Below are 7319 nucleotides of genomic sequence, written 5' to 3'. Positions count from 1 at the left end.
ATAATTTAACCAACCCTTTTGTTTTCGGTAAGAAGAACTAGGGATGAGCTGTCTGCTGAAGATTTCTTAAATCAGACTGTGACACTCTGTACCTCAGGGGAACACCTTGCACCCGCATGTTCATCTTTATAATATGATTGCGTGGTATCCAATGCAAAGTTTGTCATGTCAGGTGTCTTCAGACGGCTCATGATGCACTGAGCATTGTTGTTAAAGTAATTTTATAGGTTGTCATTTCATGTATATAGTTGTAAGGCTGAAAATGTGTCCTCATGGCTTAAAACAATCCCAGGAAAAACACTCGAGGAGCAGAGGGAAGTTCACACCTCATCAGGGCATGTATGGGACAAACCCAGCCCAGCCTCACAGGAACAAAGGACAGTGGCCTAGGCAGCAACAAAGGATCTGTTGGCATCTCAAGTGAGTCACCCTCCTTCCCTTGGTCAGTTTGGGACTACGATGAGGTAATGCTCACCTTACTCTGAAGGGCAGCTGGGGGCAAAAAGTTCTCGGTCTACAAAATCACAGTGCACAATTCCAAAGGTTACAATGCATACTTTGTCATTAAACAGTTACTAAAAGAAAAGATGTGCATAGAACTGATAACTCAGGATAATAAACTAATATGTGTGGAAGTTAAGGCCTGGGCATTCGTTTTATAGACTCTCTAAATTTCTTGCCCATGAAGCTTAGCAAACTCCCTCAGGAGATAGGGTTTGAAGGTTGCAAATGCTATTTCCCACATTTTTTTAACACTTTAGAAAATCAAAATTACTTGGGGCCTATGCCCACCACCGCTATGGTGTCAACAGCATGATGCCCAGGGAGAAAGCAGAATTTCTTGACTGGTATCAGGACAACATGTATGAGATATTTGACTTGCAGAAAGAGCTCGTATATTATTGTCAGCAGGATGTCAAAAATATATCCTGTATAAAGAAAAGATTATGAAAATGACAAAGATGGGAGATATTGTAGAGAGAAGCCTGGATAGATTCACGGAGGTAAAATTGTGTATAGATTCTTTCCAGTACATAATGCTGGCATCTGTCTACATGGCTCACAAAGAAAATATACAGATACGGCATGCTTTACAGGGTGGGGAATCACAGGTAGGCCCCTGCTTTCTAGATGATTATGCTGTCGTTGATGGGGTATGCACAGCCTTTGAGTTTGAGTGCTTTTCCACAGCTGTGTCACCTGTTGTGAAAAAGCACAAGAATGACTATCTGAAAAGACTTTGTTATGTAGTGAGGACCCTCTGGGAGCATGTGTAGGAGGTGATGATAGAAACAGATACGGAGCTTGCAGATTTCTTAAACAAAGCCCAGTTGCCTCAGCCTCTTTTGCCTAGGGATGCTCTTTTTTGGGGGAGAACTAACGCTATCCACCTATATTACAAACCTAACCCTGGTGAAGAAGTCCACTGGTATGATTTTACCACTCTATACCCTTTCATAAAGAAAACCAAAGAATGCCCTTTCAGACATCCCGACTGCTTTGAGCAGGGGGTTGGACTAGATGACCTCCTGAGGTCCCTTCCAACCCTGATATTCAATTATTCTATGATTCTATATAGTTCATGACAAATTGCACCCCTTGCAAATTATTTTGGAATCGTGACAGTTAAAGTGTACCCCCCCCGTGAGGCCTCTTTTTCCTGTTGTTACCTATAACAGTGGGTGGCAAACTTAAGTTCCTGCTATGCTGAACCTGTGCGGAAACAGAACAGCAGGAAACATGCACCCATACTGACAAGGAGAGGGCCATCCTGGGAACTTGGTGCATGGTGGAATTGAACGTGGCTATAGCGAAGAGTTACATGGTGGGTAAAATCCATGAAATCTGGCATTTTGAAAAAAAATCTGACAAACTCTTTTCAAAGTACATAAAATTACACCTCCTTCAGAAACAAGAGGTTTCAGGGTATCCCAGCTGCTGCACAAATGATGAAAAACAAAATAAGTATGTTAATGATTTCTACTGGAAAAAAGGCATGCATTTACTCCAAAATGAGATGACGTTGAACCCCGTTGAACGCCTAATCACTAAACTGTTTTTAAATTCTCTGTGGTGTAAAGTCAGCCAAAGAACAAACCTATGCAAAACCAACATTCTGAGAGACCGTGACAAACTCTTTCAGTAGTTGTTTTCCCCCAATTCTGAGGCTTCATCCTGCCACTGCACATTCCCCAAATCTGGCCAGAAGGTTATCTATCAATCTCTGGAAGGTGGTTTTGCATTTCGCAATCCGAAAGGGAGCACATTAAATTCATACAGCCCTACATGGGTGATGAAGGCTGACCTTTCCTTGGCTGGGTCATCTAGCGACTCTTGCCAGTACCCCTTAGTTAAGTCTAAGTTTCCCCAATAGCTCCTTTGTGCATGGCATTGGATAGTTTTCTGGGCGAGTTACGGCATTTGGCTTACGGTAGTCCACACAAAAGTGGATATCCCAGTCTGGTTTGGGAACCAGAACGACTGGAGAGGTCCATGCCTCCCTCTGGCTGGATTCCTGTAGGAGGCTCAGGAATGGAGTTAGGTGTGAATGTCTGTTTAACCTGGCTGCAGATGACCATCCCCACCCTTTCTGTTAGCCTTACATGGTTGTCTCAGTGTTCTTCCAGCAGTATGGGAATGGGATAATTGTCATAAATTGCAAAAGTCCATATTCCTGACCAGCCTTTGTACTAGACAGGCAACTTGGCTGTAGGCAAATGTAAGGGAAAGGGTAACCATCTTTCTGTATACAGTGCTATAAAATCCCTCCTGGCCAGAGGCTCAGTCCTTTTACCTGTAAGGGTTAAGAAGCTCAGATAACCTGGCTGGCACCTGACCCAAAATGACCAATGAGGGGAAAAGATACTTTCAAATCTGGGGGCAGGGGGTGGAGGCTTTTGTCTGTCTGTGTGATACCTTAGCCAGGAATAGATCAAGATTGCAAACCCTCCAACTCCTGTCAAGTTAGTAAGTAATCTAGCTAGAAAATATGTAAGGTTTTCTTTGTTTTGGCTTGTGAAATTCACTGTACTGGAGGAAATATGTATTCCTGTTTTTGTGTCTTTTTGTAATTTAAGGTTTCGCCTAGGGGGATTCTCTATGTTTTGAATCTGATTACCCTGTAAGCTATTTACCATCCTGATTTTACAGAGGTGATTATTTTACCTTTTATTTAATTACAATTCTTCTTTTAAGAACCTGACTCATTTTTCATTGTTCTTAAGATCCAAGGGTTCGGGTCTGTGTTCACCTGTACCAATTCGTGAGGATATTATTATCAAGCCGTCCCCAGGAAAGGCGATGTAGGGTTTGGTGGAATATTTTGGGGGACTAGGATGTTAAGTGGTCCTTTCCCTGTTCTTTGTCTAAATCACTTGTTGGTGGCAGTATATTGTTCAAGGACAAGGCGAAATTTGTGCCTTGGGAAAGTTTTTAACCTAAGCTGGTAAAAATAAGCTTAGGGTTCTTTCATGCGGGTCCCTACATCTGTACCCTAGAGTTCAGAGTGGGGAGGGAACCCTGAGAAGGCAAGTTAAAAGAGTTGGTCTTAAAGTCTTGCACTGTCACTTGACCTTCTGGGTTGATGAATTTCGGGTCCTCCAGGGATTGGTGGATAGCTGACACCTGTGTACCAGTGTCTCTCCATGTAGTAATCTTCCTGCCACCCACAATCACAGTTTTCCCTTTGCTCTGGACGTATTTGTGAGGTATCTGGGCCTGAAGGGTCTCGGTGGTCTCCCGGGGTGATGAGTTGCATTGGCGCTCTTGGGGCAGTTGGCTTTCACATGCGCCAGCTCATTACATTTGAAGCATCGCACAGCTGATTGTGGGCTGGGGCAAGGTGGGTGATTGGAGAGTGAGGTGGTGGGTCGAGAGGGCATCTGGGGGGTCTCCCTGGCTGTGTAGAGGGTTCCTCCATGAGAGGTGGGGCTTTGGGCTGACCCTGATGGTGGGGTGTTGTCTCGGGTATTCGCTCCAACTACTACTAGCTTTCTTCTTCTCCGCCACCTCCACCCATTTGGTTCCCATCTCCCCAGCCTCGATTACAGTTTTCGGCTTCCCATCTAGGATGTACCTTTCTATTTCCTCAGGAACACCCTCTATGAACTGCTCCATTTGCATGAGGAGAGACAGATCTTCCAAAGATTTAACACTTGCTCCTGATATCCAGGCATCCCAATTTTTTACAATGTGGTTGGCGTGTCGGGACAATGTCATGTCTGGTTTCCACCTTAGGGCTTTGAAACTCTGACGGGCCTGCTCATGTGTTAGCCCCATCCTAATTCTGGCCTTTTCTTTAAAAAGTTCATACTTATTCATGTGTTCTTTAGGCATTTCAGCTGCCACTTCTGGCTCCACCATATACTGGTCTATAGAGGTGTACCCAAGGCAGGCCCTTTCCAAATTTTCTAAGGCCTCTGTATCATTACCTATGTTGTATGTGGGTAATTTCTTGGAAGGGGGAGCAGTACCTGGAGAAGGAGCCTTTTCAAGCTCTTAAGCGCTTCAGCTTCATTTCTACCTCCAAGCACTTCATTTTCAAGCGCTTCTCTTCTCTCCTCTCCTCCACTTCTGCCTCCAAGCATTTTGCCTCCACTTCCGCCTCCAAGCACTTGTCCTCCACTTCCAAGTGCTTCATCTCTAGTTAGAAATTCCTTTCTGCTTCAGTTAGAACTTGGCCTGCCTCCATCCTGGCACCTGGATCTTGGGTTGGGGAGGACTGACCCTTGTCTTCTGGGACGTTCCCGGGCCCCCATCCTTTCCCTGCATTTCTGTTCTGGAGCTGGCTGTCTGGGCTTGCTCTGGGTCTATCTTCTCCGTTGCATGAGTGTAACGAGGCTGGTTCTGGCGGGACCCAACTGAAAGTGCCAATTCAGGACAAAATGCTTAAAGCTGGGCCGTTACAGCCCAACGTTGCTGTTTCTATGCCCACCAAGGCAAACCAAACCAACAAAACAGAGAAGACTCTAGTTTTACCCCTCTGGCTAACCACAAGTCACACAAGAAATTCCCTTAGACACTCCAGTTGCCCAAAATTACCACAAGTGCCACTCGTTGTGGGAATGAATGGTTATGAAAAAACCAGTACCCCAGTAAAAGAAAAAAGGTTCCTTCTATCCCAAAGGGCCAAGCCCCAGACCCAGGTCAATATATAAATCAGAAGTTACCCACAAATCACGCTGTTGCCAATCCTTTAGAATCTAAAATTTAAAGGTTTATTCATAAAAGGAAAAAGACAGATGAGATCTTCAATTGGTTAATGGAATCAATTACATTACTGTATGTAATTGATTCCTCAGGCTTGCAGCAGTGATGGAATAAACTGCAGATTCAAATCAAGGCTCTGGAGTTCATCCACAGCAGGGATGGGTCATTCAGTCCTTGGTTCAAAGCTTCAGTGTAGCAAAGTTCCTCCAGAGGTAAGAAGCAGGATTGAAGACAAGATGGAGGAGCTGCAGCAGCTTTTTATACTCTCTTGCCATGTGGACAAGCTGCCATCACATGGCCTGGAAAAACCTCAGCGTTCTGTGCATAGGCAGGTCCCTGCATACCTTGCTGAGTCACGAGGCTGTCGGTCTTCTCTCAACTTGTACACCTGATGGTCCTTAATGGGCCATCAAGCAGGCTAGGCAGAGCTGACACCAACTTGGCTGGGATGTCGCCCAGAAGCATAGAAAAAATTTGGAATACAGACAGTATAGAGCCAATACTTATATAATTAAACACAAAAATGATACATGCAAACAGCTATCATAATCCTAACCATCAAACCATAACCTCATCTTAGACATCTTATTTGACCCCTTTATACAAGATTTGGTGCCACTACAGGCATGTTCTCGGTCCACAGGCATGCTCTACATATCTTGCTGGCTCATAAGGTGGATTGGATGGGTAATTTAGTCCTTTGTTCGGAGCTTCATTTGTAGAAAAATTACTCCAGAGGTAAGAAGCAGGAACGAAGACAAAATGGAGAAGATGCAGCTGCATTTTATATTCTTTTGCCATGTGGCTTGTACTTCCTTTGTCCCAAACACAAGTTTCACAGCCCATAGGCATGGAAAAGGCTTAGAGTTCTTGGTCCACAGGCATGCTCTACATATCTTGCTGACTCATAAGGTGTATCCCCTGTCTCCTTTCCATGGGTTCATTGTACTGCTGATGATCCCTAATCAAACAGGCTAGGCAGTGCTGATGTCAATCTGTCTGGGGGTGTATCATAAATATAAAGGGAAGGGTAATTACCTTTCTGTATATAGTGCTATAAAATCCCTCCTGACCAGAGGCAAAACCCTTCCACCTATAAAGGGTTAAGAAGCTCAGGTAACCTGGCTGGCACCTGACCCAAAATGACCAATGAGGGGGACAAGATACGTTCAAATCTGGAGGGGAGGGAAAGGCTTTTGTCTGTCTGTGTGATATCTTTGCCGGGAATAGATCAAGGATGCAAGCCCTCCAACTCCTATAAAGTTAGTAAGTAATCTAGCTAGAAAATGCATTAGGTTTTCTTTGTTTGGCTTGTGAAATTCGCTGTACTGGAGGAAATGTGTATTCCTGTTTGTGTCTTTTTGTAAATTAAGGTTTTGCCTAGAGGGATTCTCTATGTTTTGAATCTGACTTCCTTTAAGATTATCTTCCATTCTGATCTTACAGAGTTGTTCTCTTATCTTTTTTTGTTCTTCTAATAAAGTTCTGTTTTTTAAGAATCTGATTGGGTTTTTATTGGTCTTAAAAATCCAAGGCTGGTCTATGTTCATCTTGTTTATTCTCAAGCCTCCCCAGGAAACGAGGTGTAAGGGATTGGGGGAATAGTTTGGGGAAATAGGAACTCCAAGTGGTCCTTTTCCTGATTGTTTGTTAAATCACTTGGTGGTGGCAGCGTTTTACCTAATCCAAGGGCAAAGACTTTGTGCCTTGGGGAAGTTTTAACCCAAGCTGGTAGAAATAATCTTACGGAGTCTTTCATGCGGGTCCCCAAATCTGTATCCTAGAGTTCAGCGTGGGGAAGGAACCCTGACAGAGTATCATCCAGAAACACAGCACTGTAGTAGAAAGAGGGTCTGAGACTTAAAGCCTTGTAGCAGAGGCCTGATATGAGGCCTGGGCTAAAGTAATGGTCAAAACTTTGCTGATATAGAGCAAAGTCAGGCTGTGAGCTAGGCAGGTCCTGCTCACAATCAGGCAAGAACAGGGCTGATATTGCAGAAACACATATTCCTAAGAAGTACTAGGCACAGAGCACTTGTGCAAACACATTCCAGAAGGGTGGTACCAGAACACCTCCATACCAACACATTCCCTAAAGATGACAGGAACAC

The sequence above is a fragment of the Natator depressus genome, chromosome 8, assembly GCF_965152275.1.
Source record: "Natator depressus isolate rNatDep1 chromosome 8, rNatDep2.hap1, whole genome shotgun sequence".
NCBI classification, from domain to species: Eukaryota; Metazoa; Chordata; order Testudines; family Cheloniidae; genus Natator; species Natator depressus.
Note: the sequence above shows the minus strand (reverse complement) of the source record.